We start from the raw sequence: 18892 nt of genomic DNA, 5'->3' as shown, positions 1-18892 counted from the left end.
GCAACGGGATCGCAACCCTCAGTGTCGCACCTGCACCTCACTCAGCCAGTGAGCGGGAACCGGTCTGTATGTGGGATCCGAACCCTCGGCGGGAGCGCCGCCGCACTCCCAAGCGGCGCACTGTAGCAGTGCGCCACCGGGCCGGCCCTCTCATGACTTCTTAACTAGGTGAATGTCCTTTCTTCCTAACTGGTCTTCCTGACTTGAGGACTATTAGTTGCCCACTGGTATCTTTCTGAATGACAGACATGATCATGTTATTTTATCCTCAGAAACTCCCACTGGCTACCTTATTACTATCAGAGTAATAATTAAAATAGCCACTCTTCATTATATGCTAAGTGATTTACATGCATGATCTTATCCTATGAAGTAAAACTGCAACAAAGTTATAGTTTTCTCCCTTTTGCAGGGAGGAACATTGAGTCTCAGGAACAGTAAGGAATTCACCCAAGGTCACACATCTAGTCAAGGGTGGCTCTGGAAAGAGTTCTAGCTGACCCCAAAGCCATGCTCTTAATCTCATCTTTAAATTGCCTTTCAATAAAATCCAGACTCAGCGTTCTGATTTTCAAAGCCCTCTGTAGACAGAACCCAAAATACTTTTCCAAATTTATCTCTCCCAATTCATCATACTCCTCACTCCAGGTATACCAGACAACCTACCCTTCTTCAAATGCACTTTGAACATCCCTCTGTCTTTCTCCTGCTGTTTTATCTGACTCAAAGGCCCTTGGCCCACACCGCTACCTGTCATGTCCTCGTGGCAGTCTGTGTTTTCCAAGGATGGCTGCAACAATATCTCCTATTCCACATTCTCTTCTCAATGTGACCTTGACCCTCCTTCCATTGAGAGGTGGGGCCTATGGTCCCTCCCGTTGAATCCAGGCTGGCCTTTGCATCAATCGATACCAGTGGAATGTGGCAGAAGTGATGCCACATGGGTCAGAAGGCTAGGTCAGAAAAGCCCATGCAACTTTTTTGCCTGAGACCACCATTCCAGAAGGGCCATGTGTAGGCACTCCAGTTGGCAGCCCAGCTGAGCTCCCAGCCCTGTGAGTGCACCATCTTGGATGTCCAGACACTCAAGCCTTCAGATGATCGCAGCCCCAGTCACACATGATGGCAACTGCTGGAGAGACAGTTGCAGCAACTGCTCAGCTGAGACCTTCCTGAATTTCTGAACATAAAATTGTGAGCAAACTAAAACGATTGTTTAATGGCACTAAGTTTTGAGGTAAATTGTTACACAACCATAGTAACCATGATAGTTCTACAATCTTCCAGTGCCCTAGTTAAATGCCAATTCCTATAGGAACTCTCCCTAGTAGGAATTTATTTCTGCATCCTCTAAGCATTCTTAACAATTAGCTTCCCAAATATGTCACTTATTAGAGTTGGCTTTATGTTACAGTTATTTAGGTACTTGCCTTTTTCCTCTAATCCATACGTCTTGAGGGTAGGAACAGTGCAGTATTGATATTTATTAATCTTTCTATTTCATAACCATTAACCCAGTGCCTGGTACCAAGTAGACACTGAATAAATGTTTATTGTCCTAAACCAAGTTGAAGATATAGGGACTTTCTAATGCACCAACAGGAGAGAGTTGCAAATCTCTAGGCCACATGGAACTTTTGCTGCATTCCAGAACCAGATAAAATAGTAAAATTTGCCAATCAAAAAGGAAAAGCCCTCACCAAATACGAGGGCTAGTACAGTGCCTGGTAGTTGAAGAGAATGGGTCCCACCAGCCTGGGTGCGAATGTCAGCTCTACCACTTACTAGCTACATGACCTTGGCAAGCTATTTCTCTTCTTGAAACCTCAGTTATCCTCTCTAAAAATGAATTAATAGTGCAACCCTCCTAGAGTTGTCCTGAGGAAAAAATGAGATAATTTTGTAAAGCACTTATTTGAAGCTTCAGTAATAATCCCTCAGTAGATGGTAGCTATTCATATTATAGGTAGCAAGCATTTGAGGTTCCTAGGACAACTTCAATATCACAATTTCATTCTTTTCTACACAATGATTTGTCACACAAATAACTAAAAGCTATTTGTAAGACTCCTTTTGAATATATTAACAGACCATAAATAATCTTTTCCCAGACCATTTGTCCTGGTTTTTGTTTGAAAAAACATCATCACCAAACCCATATACCACAGGACCAAAATCTACTGTCCTAGATGGGTCACTTGTGAGTACCTGTGTGCTGGGGCTAGGTCTTAATCACTCTTCTACAGCCCAGTGGTGCTCAGAGAAAGGAGAGTATCTTAAACTGGGTTTGGTTGCCAGCTTCTATTCTGACAATATTGACCTTAAGTTGTTGCCATAGTGGCTTGGACTGTAGGTAATGCTTCCTAGGGACACTAGATGAGGCAAGCCCCCAAAAGTGGCATATGAAAACAAAATGTGGACATTACTAATATACAACTAAAGGGATTAATATTTATACTGTTGTGTTCCAGGGGGTGCCATTCACACAGGATACAATGGAATAGTGTCCTTTAGAGTTATGCAACATGGCAGCCTGGATCCTGGTGAATGCGTGTACCACACATGCCCTTACCCAATCTGCCTCCTTACTGCAGAAGGAAAAGCAAAAACAAAAAACTAGGAGCACACTTCACTTCCAATCTGCATCTATAAGTTCTCTAAAGTGTAAGTACCAAGAGGTTTTTTATTCTGGAAAAGAGGATAAATGATTTATGAAGTGATTATTTTACAAGATGCAAAGACATACTCTCAAACATGAAAGGCTCAGAACAGATCTGGTTTTCGTATTTTTCCAAAACAGAAAACTCTTTCAACACAAACTTTTCTTAAACAAATGTTCCAATTTTCTTTTCTCAAAAAAACCTCCCTTCCGCTACCAAAACAAATAAGCAAATAAACTTGCTCACAACCTTACCCATTATGCAACATCAATGTTCATGAGCAGGCCAACAGTGGGGAATATAACTAAAGAAGATAATTTGAAACGTCCCCCAGAAATGATTTTAAGCATAATGAGGGCTCTGAAAAAACACAGTCCTTGGCTTTGTTCTTAATGTGTGTATTTGTATTATGCATGGGGATTCCTTTGGGTAGCTCAGACAATACAAAGCCAATGCTGAATTATAAAGCTGGACTACACTCAAACTCAGAGCAATGTGTTCACAGTATGGAATCTTCTAGCACTGAGGGTCTAGGTCCATCTTTATCCGTTTTGCTCTAGCTTTTCTATTTCCATTTATGTTGTCCTCGGTGGAAATGGGAGAACTTCTCCCCGTTAAAATCCCTGGCTATATAGACAGTCAGTCCTTCTTCTTGGGTGTCAGGTCATTGGATTCCCAAGCATTTTCCAGAAGAGAAAATCCTGCTGCTCACATGCTTTTGCTTTCTTTTATTGGCTGTTTACACAAGCTCCTGAATGAGCTGGGAGATGGAGACAGTTGTGGAGGGTGTGGGTGTTTGTTAGGGTAGAAGGATTGGAATAGGACAGTGTGAGGAAGTGGTCAAAATGGGGCTGCTGGCACTTGAAGACCAGGAGCCTTTCTCCCGGGCTTCCCTCCTTTGTGCTAAACCTACTTCCCTAGGGCTGAAATCTTCCATCATAATCGATGAGAGCTCTCCAATAATAATAACCACAGTTCCTACTACTACCTTCTCAATACTCTTTACAGAACCCCTACCAGGAACCAAACACATTGAATCCTCATAATAACTTTGCAAGACAGATATTATTATTACAGTTTTACTGAAAATGAAACCAAGACTCAAAGAGATAAGGTAGCAGAGCTGGGACTGGATCCCAAGTCTGCCTGACCCCAAAGCCCACAGTAGGCTGCCTTTGGCTTATGCAAACCGTGAGGCATTGATCAAGTTTGATCTCCCTATGGGTCCCAAAGACTTTCCTCTCATCTGGGTGTTCCATGCTTTGTCAAGATTTAAAAAAAGAGAGAGACACTGGTCCTTATATCTTATTATATCCTAAAATATACTAACCCGTCCTAACCCAACCTTTTCCTCATGGACCTGCTAGCCAGCTACTTTTCAACACTGCCTGACACCCACAGCAAATGGAAGGGCCATATGGTCAGTGGTCACATGACTGTTGAGATGGAAACATAACTTATTTAAGCAGACATGTGTTCCTGTTCCTCTGGAAACAAAAAAAAAAAATGTGCGGGTACAATGCACCAAATGTGATACTGCATATATTCATTGTTTTGCTAATATTTGATGAGTAATTAAGATGACAATATTTTCCCTAACACTTTCTTACATTGCTAGGATGAGTCTATTTTTAAATATCTTTTTATTTATTTCCTTTTTTAAATTTATTTATTTTTTGGTGGCTGGCTGGTACAGGGATTAAACCCTGGACCTTGGTGTTATCAACACCACGTTCTAACCAAGTAAGCTAACTGGCCAACCTGTTTGCTAGAACGAGTCTAAATTGGTATGACCTTTATGAAGGGCAATTGAGCAATATTTACAAAATCTATAAAAATTGCCTGTGCACATACCGTTTGCCTTAGGCTAAGCTCCCTAGAAACAGAGGCTGAGACAGGGACTCTGTACCGATGACTTATTGAATGAATGTTCTCAGGAGAAACCTGCAGGGGAATAAGGGAAGCAGGGTGGAAGGGGAAGGAGCCAGGGCAAGATGTGCTTTCAAAAGTCTAGCCTCAGCCTGATCCCATAAGGAGCTCTTGAGTGAAAACTGCATTACAGAGACTGTCCTGCCCAGAGACAAGGAGGCTGAGCCATTATACCTATGCATCTGCCAGTCATGGGCCAAGGGCTGCCCACAGAAGGGTGCACAACTTTCAAGAAATCTTCAGGCCAGTCAGCAACTGTCAGCCAACAGCAGTTCCCTAGAAAAGAAACCAGGAGTGAGCTTTTAGCAGTCAGCATCTGCAGTAGTCATAAAAGCTGGTCCAGGCACCTGCCGTCACTTGACCCAGCAATTCCATTCCAGCCATTTATTTTCAGATAAGCTCTACACATGCTAAGTGATGCATGTTCAAGTTTATTCATTACATCATTGTTTGTAATAGGAAAAGACTGGTTAATAAGTGACTGGTTAATTACCTTGTGGTATATCCATACAAATGAATACTAGGTGGATATGAGAAAAATAATAAGGAAGCTTCCATGTATGGATAGGGAATGACTTTAAATATATATTTTTACATAAAAAAAGCGAGGTGCAGAATACAATATGTATAGTATGCTATTAATAAGTGTTTTCAAGAACATATATATGTAGTTGCTTATATATGCCTAAATTAACCCTGGAAAGATAGACAGAAAATTGGATACACTGTGGTTGGAAGACAAAGTGGGAGGGAGAGTTTTCAGTGTACATCACTTTGCGCCTTGTGAATTTTACTCTATATAAAATTTATTTTATATAGAGTAAAATTCACAAAATCCATTCATGCTGCTATAAGAAAATACCTTAGACTGGGTAATTTATAAAGAATAGAAATTTATTTCTTACAGCCTCTTCCCTAAAGGCTGGGAAGCCCAAAATCAAGACACCTGCAGAGTTAGTATCTGGTGAGGGCTCTCTGCTTCAAAGATGGTATCTCTTGCTGCATTCTCACACAGCAGAAGGACAAAGAATGATGAACTCACTCCATCATGCCCTTTTACAAGGTCACTAAAGCCATCCGTGCGGACAGAACCCTCATGGCCTAATCGCCTCTCAAAGGCCCCACCTCTTAATACTATCACTTTGGGGTTTACGTTCCAAGATATGCATTTTGGAGGGACACACACTTTCAAACCATAGCACTATATGAATATATCACCTATTCCAATGAAATTAGTGAGGATGAATGGATAGATAGATAATTGATTTGCCCTGAGTCCCAGCCAGGAGTTTCTGCCACTCCTTGGACAACCAAAAGAGGCAGAACCAAAAGGAAATTTTAAAACTCAACTATTTCCCTATTCAAAAGTAACTTTCTTCCCAGTTTTTGCTGACATATTTCCTGTGTTTGTATGTAGTTTCTGGTTTAACCAATAACTTCTTATTTTCTGATATGGTACTTCAGATCCTCCACCCCTCCTGTTCCTCATAGCTCCCCACGGGAGTTTGATTTCTTTATCAAGATGGCATTAACCAACTATTGCAATGGCAGCAGACTTTCATTCTGAACTGAGCCAAGCTATGGTCCTTAGTTATACCTGAAGGCCAGTATTTCCCAAAATGTATTTATCAGAGTGCTAATTCTGTCTATTATATGATAATAGATGTCTCGTCTCAAGACAAAATGGCTCTGTGGCTAAATAAGTTTTGGTTAAATAGATGTCTTGCTGCAGGACTTATCAGAGCCTTTAATGTTATGTGCATTTTGAGTCTCCTAAAGATGCAGAATTTACCCCCAAAATTATTTAGAGAGGGTCTCAGTTGGGCAGTTCTTGCTTGGGGTCTCTCAAAGACTGAAGTCATCTGAAGGCTCAACTGAATTGGAAGTCCAAAATGGCTCACTCACATGGCTGGCAGTTTGGCTCTTGGCTGGAAATTCACCTCAGCTGTCAACTGGAGTGCCTCCACATGGCCCCAGCGGCATGAGTTTCAGGGTAGTTAGACTTCTTACATGGCACCTGGCTTCCCCCACAGCACATGTCTCAAGAGAAACAAGTGGAAGCTACATGGCATTCTATGAACTAGCCTCAAAAAGTTACGTGGACCACTCACTTCTGCTGATTTTATTGGTTACAGATAAATCTCTCCAAATTCAGGTGGAGAGGCCATAGGACCCACCTGGGAAGAGAGCCAAAGAATTTGAAGACATATATTTTAATTGCCACAATTCATTATTGCTATAATTGTACAGATGGGACCCCAAAAAACAGGTTAGACCAAAAACTATTGAATCTATGCTGCTGAAAAGACAAAGTGGTAGTATATGCATTTCAGCCTCAAATACATGGTTTCCTTAAGTACTTGGAAGATTCTATATAAATATTCATTGCCATTTAATCAAAGGCAAAGCTGGTTTGAGCATGAACCTGCTCTGGACCATGAATCATATCTATTTGTCATAGAACCATGCCATGTGTTAACTGCATGTTTCACTGGCTTATTTTTGAAAACTGACAAATATAGCTGGTTTCAAGATTAATTACAGCGTATAACAAGGAAAAAGCTGCCAAGTGTTCTGTGTCAGTTTATTTGATAATCATACCATTTGCAACTATGAAGGAACTGTAGCATTTCTGATTGATTAATTTCACCATGTTTATGAGTATTAAACTGTGCATCCTTTTTGAAACTAAAATTTGAGGAGATAAAATAGTGCTATGTGCTTTACTTTGACAAAAGGAACCAAAACAACCATTAATCTCCAGTATAGGAATTTTGAGTCCTCTGTTTAGACCATCAATATTACCTCAGTCTTTCAATGATATTTGTCTACGGAAGTAAAGTTGAAAATCCAGATAAAAGAAAATGCTGACTGAAAGGAAAAAAATACCAAAACGATTTTATTTCATCAGGACAATGAATCAAAAATGAGAACCCCACTTAAGCATATTAATAGTGGTGAAATTCCCTGTCAGCAAGTCTGAAGATTATATAACCCCTACAAGTACCTTCTCCCCAGTCCAGTAAAATGACATTAGTGTCAAAAGCTCAGAGTATATGACTAATGCATAATTAACACATTTGGAAATCACGTGACTAAGACAAGGAAGTCTCTCCAAGCTCTTAATGTACAAGAAAGATGTTACATATTCAGTGAAGAGATGAGAGCAAAATAGACTGGCTGAAGAAGAAAGAGGTTTGAAAAAGATGGGATAATTTCTTAAGTGGGAGGAAGACATGGGTCCTTGTTCCCAGGTCCTTGTACATATAGCAACTGGCTAAGGAGACAAAGGAGGCAAAGTGTTTCTGTCCTCTCCAGCCAAGCTGGGAATAATGACACCATTCGTGGCCCAGCACTGAGCAGGTAAGCTGGGGCAGAGAGGTCACAGCACAAAAAATCAGGGGACAGATCCAATGAGAGATGGTTAAGATTGGAGCAAGGGCTAGTTTGTTCGGGAAAATCAAAGTTATGAGAAAAACAAACTATGCTAAAGCCCTGGGGATCACCTTCCCAATCACAGGCCAGTGTACAAGGGGCTCTTGCTACTTTACTAAGAGTGGACCAGCTCCACAACCTTTCACTTTTTCTTTGTTATTGAAGAAGCTATAGGGGGCATCATTCTGGGTCATGTTAAAGATTCAGCATATCTTAAAACTGGGAGAAACCTTGGATGTCATTTGGTTCAGCCATTGTTGCTTTGGGAGAAGTTCTCTGGCTCTCGATACATGACTATTTTCTTCTCTTCAAGGGTCCTTGGGCTCAATTGTTGTCAACTTTGCATGGCTACCACCCACTTCTAAGTTTCCTCTGCAAACCCCATTTTCTCCGAGTTCTCTGTGAGCTCCAGACTCTTGGAATTGTCCGTGATTTCCCACCTGTCGGTCATTGTGGCCAAATGCCATGGCTTACCAAACCCCTCCTAAGTTCCCACTTTGCAGCTGGAGACTGAGATGGTTGGATCATTGCTTGGCACTTGAGAATTGTGATAATTTCCTGGAGAGCTCCTGAGAACCACCTTCCCCAGCCCAGTGCTTTGTGCTAAAAGCCTCAGTGACTGTTTCTCCAACCTTTCAGCTGTGCCCAACAGACACAGATTCACCATACCTCGTTTGATTGCAAGTATCCAAAACCCACTGGAGCTAGCTTAAGCAAAAAATAAATGGGAGAGGTATTGTAAGGATACTGAGGTGTCTCCTGGAATCTAAGGAAGAATTATATAATCAAGCTTCAGGAAGGGCAGAGAACAGGGCTTGAGGAAAATGGGGAATTCATGAATTCCTCTCTCCCTGTCCTAGGTTTTGCTTCACTCTGCATTTCTGCTTCATTCTCTTTCACTGCAGAAAGGTTTTCTCTATCTCCCAAGCAAAATGGAAGCAAAAATCCTAGATTAGTTTGTACAGAAGAAGCAGGTGGCACCTGCACCAAACCTCTACTGGGGTCAAGCTCACAAAAAATCGAATGCAGTCTGTGCACACAGAGGCAGAACCTCCACCTGGAAAGAAGGTATGGCTGGGGACCTGGTAAGAGAGAAGTGTGAGCTGGTGCAGAATCACATCCCAAGAGATGATTCACACAGGATCAGTGTGTAAATGATGGTTTCATTTATCAAAGACAATGGTTCTTCAATGACAAGGATGCCCACTGTCACCACTCCTATTTAACATAGTACTGGAAGTACTAGCTAGAGCAATCAGGCAAGAGAAAGAAATAAAGGGCATCAAGATTGGAAAAGACAAAGTTAAACTGTCCTATTTACAGATGACATGATCCTATATGTAGAAAAACCTTAAGACACTACAAAAAAAAAAAAAAACCAAACTCTTAGAGTTGGTAAACTATTTCAGCAAAGTTGCAGGATACAAAGTCAACATGCAAAAATCAGTAGCGTTTTTATACTCCAACAAGGAACTAGCAGAAAAAGAAATTAAGAAAGCTAGCCCATTTATAATAGTCACCAAAACCCCCCCCAAAAGCCTAGGAATCAATTTAACCAAGGAGGTAAAAGATCTCTACAATGAGAACTATAAATCACTGTTGAAAGAAATTAAAGAGGACACAAAAAGATGGAAAGACATTCCATGCTCTTGAATTGGAAGAATTAACATTGTGAAAATGTCCATACTACCCAAACTGATCTACCAATTTAATGCAATCCCCATCAAAATGCCAATGACATTCTTCACAGAATAGAAAAAACAATCCTAACATTCATATGAACAACAAAAGACCAAGAAGAGCCAAAGCAATCTTGAGCAAAAAATAAAAATAAAGCCAAAGGCGTAACACTGCCTGACTTCAAATAATACTGCAAAGCTATAGTAACCAAAAATGGCATGATATTGGCATAAAAACAGACACATAGACCAATGGAGCAAAATAGAGAACCCAGAAATCAATCCACAAACTTACAGCCAACTGATCTTTGACAAAGGCACCAAGAACATATATTGGGGAAAAGACTGCCTCTTCAATAAATGGTGCTGGGAAACTGGACATCCATATGCAGAAGAATGAAACTAGACCTGTACCTCTCACCATATACCAAAATCAACTCAAAATGGATTAAAGACTTAGATATAAGACCTGAACTATAAAACTCTTAAAAGAAAACATAGTGGAAACACTTCAGGAAGTAGGACTGGGCAAAGACTTTATGAACATTGCCCCCAAAGCATAAGCAACAAAAGGAAAAATAAACAAATGGGATTATATCAAACCAAAAAGCTTCTGTATAGCAAAAGAGATAGTTAACAGAGCAAAAAGACAACCTACAGAGTGGGAGAAAATATTTGCAAATTATGCATCCAACAAAGGATTAATATCCAGAATATACAAGGAACTCAAACAGTTTAACAGTAAAAAACCAAATAACCCGATTAAAAAGTGTGCAAAGGAGCTGAATAGGCATTCCTCAAAGGAAGACATGCAAATGGCCAATAGACACATGAAAAAAATGCTCAACATTACTCTGCATCAGGGAAATGAAAATCAAAACCACACTCAGATATCATCTCATCTAGGTTAGACTGGCTATTATCAAAAAGACAGAGAATAACAAATGCTGGTGAGGATGCAGAGAAAAGGGAACCCTCCTACACTTTTGGTGAGACTGTAAATTAGTGCAGCCATTATGGAAAACAGCATGGAGGTTCCTCAAACAACTACAGATAGAACTGCCATAAGATCCAGCAATCCCATTGCTGGGTATACACCCAAAGGAATGGAAGTCATCATGTCAAAGGGATACCTGTACCCCATGTTCATCACAGCTGTATTTACAGTAGCCAAGATATGGAACCAACCTAGATGTCCATCAACAGATGACTGGATAAGGAAAATGTGGTATATATACACAATGGGATACTACTCAACCATAAAAAGGAATGAAATTCTACCATTCACAGCAGCATGGATGAGCTTGGAGAAAATTATATTAAGTGAAATAAGCCAGGCACAGAAAAAGAAATACCACGTGTTCTCACTCATGAGTGGGAGCTGAGAAGGAAGGAAGGAAGGAAGGAAGGAAGGAAGGAAGGAAGGAAGGAAGGAAGGAGAAAAAAAAGAAAAAGAAAAAAAGAAACAACAATCACAGTAATATGTTGAACTTTCAAAAGGAGACAACAGAACTGAGGTTACCAGAGGTGGGAAAGGGGGAAGAAGACGAGGGGAAAGGGAGGAATTGGTAAAAGGACACGAAAACAATTACATTGTATAAAGTTGAATATACTAATTATCATGATTTGAGCATCACATATTGTACACAGGTATTGATATTCAACTCTGAACCCCACATATATGCACAATCAACCATGTTATAATAAAAATAAATAAGACAATGGTTCTTCAAATCTGTCTGGAATAACAAACCCAGGAAATAGAAGGCGTGCGTGACACTTGTAATCAATTTCCTGCTGCTAAAGGGGTGCTGAGTAGAGGCAATTGACAAACAGCTCAGCAGAGAAAGAATGTACGTGAACATAAAACAAACAAAAAGGAAAACGAAAAGAAAAGACACTCCAAATGAATGTGCAAAAAAAATTCTAGAACAGATGAAAAATTCTCATGCTAAGAAAAAAGCATCTAACAAACTAAAGACTCCGATATGAACTCAATACAGGTGAAGTCAATGTTATAGAACAGAAAAAGACTTAAAAATGACTATGTTTGGGATGCTCCAGGAGACCAGTGAAGGCCATAACATCCATTAAAATGAGCGCAGGCTCCTTCTCCCCTCCCTGGGCTCTGACCACCAGCACCCTGTCCCTCAGTGCCGCCCCATACCTGTGGACCCCACTCCCCTCTCCCTTAAGGCCATCAGTTTCATGCAGTGCACACAGGGCTATTCCTTTGCCTTTGGAGGCTCTGCTTGGCCATGGCCCCAGGAAGCCTGGTCCCCTCTCTCTCCTCTGGGCATTGAGCTCAGTGACCACACTCCACTGTGCTCCAGATGCTGCTCTTGTCTGCCAAATGCCATTTTGCAGAAGGTCTGTTGTACTGCTGTTTTGAGTGCTTTAAAAAAAAAACAAAAAAAACTAATAGTCTTTATTTTTTAGAGCAGTTTTACATTTACAGAAAAAAAATTGATTGGAAAGTGCAGAAAGTTCCAAATGCCCCCCCTCACCCACTATCACCATCCTGCACCAGAGTTCTGATGAACCTGCACTGACACATCATCATCACCCAGAGTCCGTAGTGTACATTAGAGTTCACTTTTGGTGGCGTACCTTCTATGGGTTTGGACAAATGTATAATGTCATGTATCCATTATAATATCATAGGACATAGTTACACTGCACTAAAAGTCCGCTGTGCTCTGCCTATTCCCCCACTCCGTTTCCTCTACCCCCTGGCAACCACTGATCTTTTTACTGTCCATAGTTCTGCCTTTTCCAAAATGTCATATAGTTGGAGTTATACAGAAAAGAAAGAAGGCTCTCCAGATTGGCTTATTTCACTTTGCAATATGTGTTTAAGGTTCCTCCAAGTCTTTTCATGGCTTGATAACTCATTTCTTTTTAGCACTGAATAATATTCCATTGTCTGGATGCACCGCCATGTATTTATCTGTTTATCTACTGAAGGACATCTTTGTTGCTTCCAAGTTTTAGCAATTGTGAATAAAGCTGCTATAAATATTTGCGTGCAGCTTTTTGTGTGTATGTAAATTTTGAACTCATTTGGGTAAACAAATAGAAGCACAATTGCTGGGTCGTATGGTAACAATGTAATTAGCTCTGTAAAAAACTGCCAACCTGTGGCTGCCAAAGTGGCTGTACCATTTTGCATTCTCACCAGCAATGAATGAGAGTTCCTGTTACTCCAAATCCTCACCAGCATTTGATGTTGCCAGCGTTTTGGAGTTTGGCTGTTCTAATAGGTGTACAGAGGTATCTCGTTGTTTTAATTTGCATTTCCTGGATGATATATGATATGGAGCATCTTTTCATATGTTTATTTGCCATTTGTATTTCTTCAGTGAAGTGTCTGTTCAGATATTTTGCCCATTTTTTTAATTGGATTGTTTTCTGCTTGTTGAGTTTTAAGTGAATGTTCTTTTTTCAAAAAGCCAGATCTCTGTGCTCTCCCAGGGCATTAAGTACAAGCCACCCCACTGTTCCCTGAGATGTTTCACAGAACTTGAATTGGGATTTTCCCCCTCCTTCCTGACTCTCATGAGAACTTTTTAATCTGTGGATATGGACCGTGGAACTGTACATGCCACTGTTGGCAGACTTGCTTCAGGGCCCAATTACTAACTAGAGCTCCAGCCCATGCTTCTTGGCCCATTCTGCAAGAAAGGGGACATTTGCAGCCCGTGATGCTCTAGCATTTGTGAGAAAGAAGCCATACAGAAGCAACTGCCAAGATTTGTTTGTAGTCATATCAGAATCCCACAGGATCCAGTTTACCTCTCTCCCAGGCCTTTTGTCAGCACCACGCTCACCCAGTGAGCAAACCGGCCATCCCTATATGGGATCCGAACCCGTGGCCTTGGTGTTATCAGCACAGCACTCTCCCGAGTGAGCCACGGGCCGGCCCTCTCCCAGGCCCTTTGAATCCCAGATTTTTAAAAAACTCCAGGCAAGAGGAGGTTGGCTGAGCAGAACAGCATTGACACTCTAAGCTGGCTGCAGCACCTCCCTCTTGAACCCAGACAGCAAGCACTGCCCAGAGTTCTTCTACCCAGAGCTGGTGAAGAATGCCCAGGAGAAAGTGCGGGGTCTTCAGCCTGGAAACAAGGGTGGAAAGAATCATCAAAAGACCAAATACAGGACGTGATCAGTATGGGCGATGCGTGTGATGAATCAGATTCCTTCATTGACTGGTTTAGACTTGAAGCATAGGATGAGCTTGTTCCTGCTTCTCTGACCACAGAGGATGGAGAATTTTACTTTAACTTGAGAACCCTGCAGCTACCACCAACATCAGAATCTGACAATGACTTCATTGGAGAAAAGAGGAAAAATCACCAAAGAAGAAGTCGAAGGAAGGTGGTGAGAAGATAAAGAAGCAGAGAGATGACACTTTAGATAAGGAGAAGAAATGAACAAAGCCCAGGTTTTCCAAAGCTGGCTTCACAGCTTTCAGTGCTGGTAAGAGAACAAAAAGAAATGCTCTTTATTGCTTTAAAGCAATAAAGAGACTTTTGAGAAATTCCAGGAAGAAATCGGCCCAGGGGAAACAGGGACAAGGAGCACAAGCCTGTGGGAATTGGGGGGCACCTCCCTCCCCATTCTCAACCTTCGGGATAACGACTTGCCTCAGGCAGCCACTGCCATGGTCTCCCCGACTGATCTGGACTTAAAGCAGCTGCCCAGGGAGTCTCCAGAAGGAAGACCCTTCTGTGATACAGATGGTGAAAGAGATTCCCTTGCAGTGGGACTGGACCAGGAATTCAGAATTCTCTTCCCTCCCCAAAGGCCTGCCAGTGCTGCCCGGAGAGGCGAATTGAGGAGCTGGTTCAGGCTGCTGGGGCTGCTGAGGGGGAAAGCAAAGGGAAGTGTCCCACCCAGGATACTAAGGGCATCCTACCGGGCAGGTAGGTCCACATTTGGAAGCTGAGCAGCCAGATCTGCTGTGAGGTGCGTGGCTATCTCGCTTCCTGCCTGCCCTGCAGCAAGGATGCCCTGATCATACCCGCTCAAAAACTTCACCTCTGAAGCTGAGGGGTGCATCTGAAGGAGCACTACAGAAACTTAAAGAAGCCATTGGCAGGACAATGCCAGAGCAGATGGCCATGTGCCAGGATGAATGCCAGACACAAGCAAAGATCGCAAAGATGCTGGAAGAGGAGGACAAGGAGCTGAGCGGACAGGTTTGTTCTGGTAAGGAAGAAGAAAAGGGGAGCAGAGCCAGGAATAAATGCCAATGGAATGACAAAATCAGGGAGGTGCTATCTTGTGGTACAGATAAACCTGGAGGGCTGTGATCTGGAAGGAAACAAGACCCCATCTGGGGAGGACTACGTGAAAGCTTGCTTGGATGCTGGAATGCAAACTCTCTGGTCCCCAGGCTGGGTACAGATCAGGTTTCTGTATGAGGAGAGCAGACCACGCCATGGGTCCCCAGCATCAGTACTGACCAAGAAGAAAGTAATGGCTCTTTCCAAATCAGGGTGAAGGAATCATAGACTAAGCCTGGTGAAAAGGTTCTCATCCTATGGGCCCAAATCGGCAGCTCCCTTGCTTTGCCTGCAGAGTATCAGGGAAGAGCTCTGCACGTTGGGACCTCCAACAAGATGCTCTCATGCAAGGCATCTGTCTGGTAGCCTTGCCAATCCTGTTTCTCCCAACCTGCAGAACTCATTGGATAAAGACTTTAATTATGACTTTAGTTCACTTGTTCAAAGCTGTGTCCAAGGAACTGGCTCTGTTGACTATTAAAGCAAGCGGGAGCTCTGAATTCATGTTCTCTACACTCTGGAAAGCACTTGCTATGAACTGAATGTTTGTGCCTCCCCCAACAAATTCCTATGTTGAGATTCTAACCCCTAAGGTGATGGCATTAGGAGGGTGCGGTCTTTGAGAGATGACTAAGTCATGAGGGTGGAGCCCTCATGAATGGGATTAGTGCCCTTATAGAAGAGGCCCCAGAGAGCTCCCTTGTCCCTTCCACCATGCAGGGACACAAGGAGGAGCTGACCATCTGCAACCCAGAAGAAGACCCTCACCAGAACCAGCCATGCTGGCACCCTGATCTTGGACTTCCCAGCCTCCAGAACTGTGAGGAACAAATTTCTGTTATTTATAAGCCACCCATTTCATGGTAATCTTGTTACAGCAGCCTGAATGGACTAAGACAGCACCTGAGGAAAAAGTCACAGATCTCTTATTTATGAAAGCAAAAGGGAACTTTCTAAAGCCCAACTCTGTAATCACCCCCTCAATTTTCTGGCTGAACGAACAGTGGCACTGGGGCAGTCCTCTGAGGAGAAAAACCCCAAGAGTTCTTTCTGGCTACAAAGAGCTCTACTGCTGGGCTTCCCCCAGCAAAGCTTTCCAGAGGAGGAAGAGTCTCAATTGCAACTCTGCAGTTTGCCACAGATGTCTCTTGGGGCCCCATAAGAATCCAGTCTCGTCCTCCACTTCCCTGAGCCATATGGCAACTCTTCAGGGCCATCTGACTAATCCCCCCTTTCTGGCTCTAGCTCCTAACATGGGGTTTCTTCTAGCAGCTCTTCCTCTGGAGGGACAACAGTTCAGAGCTCCACTTCCTCCCAGAAACTCTCTCCCAGGTGTCCAGCTTCCCCCCACAGGATAGTCTGCCAACTGACAGGTCCCAAGCCCTGCAGTGAATAAACCCTCTGATTCCCAGAAGCTGACATTGGTGGTCCAAATGGATATTGTAGTGATGGGAGCCAGGGAGGAAGGTACTGACCTGTCTTTGAAGTCCACTGTGGGTAGCAGCCAGATACTCCTCAAAGGAACTTACCTGATTCTCCAGCTTTCATAGCTATGTCACTAGACAGCTGCTGAAGGAACAGATCTTAGGGTGGAGAGAGTTTTGGGTTTGGGGTATGAGAGCACGTGTGTTTCTGAGTTCTGGCACTGTGGTAGATCAGTTTGTACACTTACATTTTAAATCCACCAAACACTTTGGCATTTGGTCAGAATACCTCATGGAGTCCCATAGGCCAAGGGCTGTTTCTGGCCACAAAAGGATCCATGCATGGTCATGGTATCCATCCCATCCTCAGACTCTGTGTTCAACAGGACAAAAACCTGGACTAAAGCCACAACTGGGAGACCTAGCCTTGTCTCTTTGAAAATATATTAGGAACACCTAATGCATAGTCATCGTGGGGGACCAATTTCTCCTCTTAACATGACAATGAAGCTCTTTTAGAGAAAGACTTTTATGGATTCATCAATTGCGAGACAATTGTGATAGGATTTTTAAAGGCACTTATTTTGGGCTCGGCTTTCACCATTACCATTAAGTGCACTGGATAGAATGGAACTGTTCATGGCATGTCATATTATAGGAAGACATAATTCCAGTGCCTTTGAGGTGGAACAGAATTAGGTAACTCAGTAACTTACATCCATTTCAGCTCTCAGAGCACTTGTCAAAGACCTTTTTAAAAAGACATGCCTGTTTTTGAGACAGAGCCAGCTTCATTTAGTTGAGCTTTTTACAGTTGCATTCTGAAAATCTGTGACATCCTGACTTGGAGGTCATCTGATCCCCCCAAAAAGAATTTCCAACCCAGCCAGAGTTCCGACTTTGTTTTTCCAGCATTCCTACAGTGGACCTCAGAGCTCCAAAGCCCTTCTTGGTCAAATCTTCATCTCTTAGTGGGCAACGGTTATAAGGGGTTCCAGGTCACAGATAGACATACCAGTTTGTTTTATTCTTAGAAAACCCCTTAGGCAGCACTGTGGTAACAGGCCTCTGTGAAGTGGCTGTCATGTAGAGACAGGCCTTGAAGTCCTGGGGCCCTCTAGCCACTAGAGTAACATGCAGTTAAGCTTGGAGGATGGGCCATGGATGGACTAGAACAGATATCCAGAGTTTCCCAGTCACTACATCGTTCACTAAATGCTTCACAAGGACGCCGAGCTGGGCAGAAGTGGAGGGGTTTCTTAGGATTTGTGACAGGGTGACGGGTTAAGATTATGAAAGGGAGACGCCAGTGGCCAGACACAACTTTTCCTGGAAAAATGGATCATTCCCATCATATGGACATGAACAATATGGACCAGAACGGCACCATGCCATCTTCTCACCGTTACCCAGCCACTTCCGCCTCACACTCCCATGGCAGAGGAGACAGCAACGTAATGACCGTCATGCCTATGACCTTCTACTATTCCTTTCCAGTTCGATGAACAATACAGCTGGGGAAATGGCTGGAGCTTTTGTGGTTGGGTTTTTTAGTAGCAATGTTCTATGAAGGCCTCAAGATAGCCCCAGAGAGCCTGCTGCCTAAGTCCACAAGTCAGCATTCGCTATCATTCCATGCCTGTCCCAGGACCAGATGGAACCATCCTATGGAGACACACGGAACTGTTGGGCAGCAGAGGCTGAGCTTCCCTCCCCTCCTGCAAGCAGTGCTGCATGTCATCCAGGTGGTCCTCGGCTACTTCCTCATGCTCATCTTCATGACCTGCAGCAGATACCTCTGCACTGCAGTAGCAGCACGGCCGGGACAGGGTACTTTCTCTTCGTCTGGAGGAAGGCAGTGGTAGTGGACATCACAGAGCATTGCCATTAACATCAGACTCCCTGGTGTGGCCTTGTCGATTGCAGTGGGAATTAGTTTGAGACTGGTAGACATGATTCCTGCTCCAATCATCCTTTCTTTCTCCTGTCTGTACACACACACACACCCACACACACACACACACACACACACACACACACACACACACACACACACACCCCTCACTTAGAGGTTTAGTTTACAGTCTCTGCACTAAAGTGGTAACCTCCTAAACTGTTTTTCTAATAAGCCGAGACACCCATTTCCCTTGAGGAAAAGCCACCCATGAGATGTCTTCTCCTCCATCATCCCAGATCCAAGTTATATGTCCTTGTCTAATCCAGGTAGCTTTCTATTCAGTGACTTTATCATCTGCTTCCTTTTTTAATCTTCTAGGGTTTTTCAGGTTTTTCTTGACAGACAGTATGTGAATTTGGTGGGGTTTTTTTCTGGGTCAGTGACAGAAAGGGATGAATTTCAGCCAGAGATGGCTGAAAATTGATGACAGCTGAGGGACATTCTTACCCAACTAAACCTAGAACTTAAATTTAACATTAGAATATAAGTTCCAGTCTTCGGACTCAACGAGTGGGAAATA

At 42.9% G+C, this 18892-nt stretch overlaps 2 pseudogenes; both read left to right on the top strand.

Annotated features, from left to right (window-relative positions):
* LOC103588712 overlaps positions 1-15208 on the top strand; it is a 16064-nt pseudogene extending 856 nt beyond the window's left edge.
* A 2544-nt stretch (positions 15209-17752) lies between these two features.
* LOC103588706 lies at positions 17753-18306 on the top strand (annotated as a pseudogene).
* The last annotated feature ends 586 nt before the right edge of the window (positions 18307-18892 follow it).

This window comes from Galeopterus variegatus, unplaced genomic scaffold (genome assembly GCF_000696425.1).
Source record: "Galeopterus variegatus unplaced genomic scaffold, G_variegatus-3.0.2 Scaffold607, whole genome shotgun sequence".
In the NCBI taxonomy this organism is placed as follows: Eukaryota; Metazoa; Chordata; class Mammalia; order Dermoptera; family Cynocephalidae; genus Galeopterus; species Galeopterus variegatus.
The sequence above is the reverse complement of the archived record's forward strand: the minus strand, read 5'-3'. Positions and strand labels throughout refer to the sequence as shown.